This window comes from Alligator sinensis, unplaced genomic scaffold (genome assembly GCF_000455745.1).
Source record: "Alligator sinensis unplaced genomic scaffold, ASM45574v1 scaffold161_1, whole genome shotgun sequence".
In the NCBI taxonomy this organism is placed as follows: Eukaryota; Metazoa; Chordata; order Crocodylia; family Alligatoridae; genus Alligator; species Alligator sinensis.
The window spans coordinates 2,115,789-2,116,085 of record NW_005841974.1 but is presented as its reverse complement, the minus strand read 5'-3'; the positions used below and the strand labels follow the sequence as shown (position 1 = coordinate 2,116,085).

The window sequence follows — 297 nt, the reverse complement described above, 5'->3', positions numbered from 1 at the left end:
TAAGGAGCCGGGGGCGGGGAGGACCCCGACGGGACACCAGCGCCCCGGGGTCTTTGCCCCGCACGTGTGTCCCGGGACCGCGCTGGGGGAGGCCGCCCCTGGGCCTGCAGCCCCCTGCCCTGCCGGAGATGGGGCCGGCCCGGGCAGAGGAAGTGTCCGTCACCCGCCCCCACCTGCGGCCGTGCCCCCAGCTCGTCCCTGCCCAGGGCGGAGGTCACCGAGCAGCGGCCAGGCTGGGGAGCAGGGCTGGCAGGGCCAAGACCCACCTGAGAAGCCCTGGTGGTCAGTGAAGGAAGG

The 297-nt window shown here is 75.4% G+C and overlaps 1 protein-coding gene across 1 annotated transcript in view; it reads left to right on the top strand.

Annotated features, from left to right (window-relative positions):
* Window positions 1-297, top strand: part of TMEM106A (transmembrane protein 106A) — a 12,248-nt gene that overhangs the window by 435 nt on the left and 11,516 nt on the right. The gene's annotated exons all lie outside the window — the stretch shown is intronic.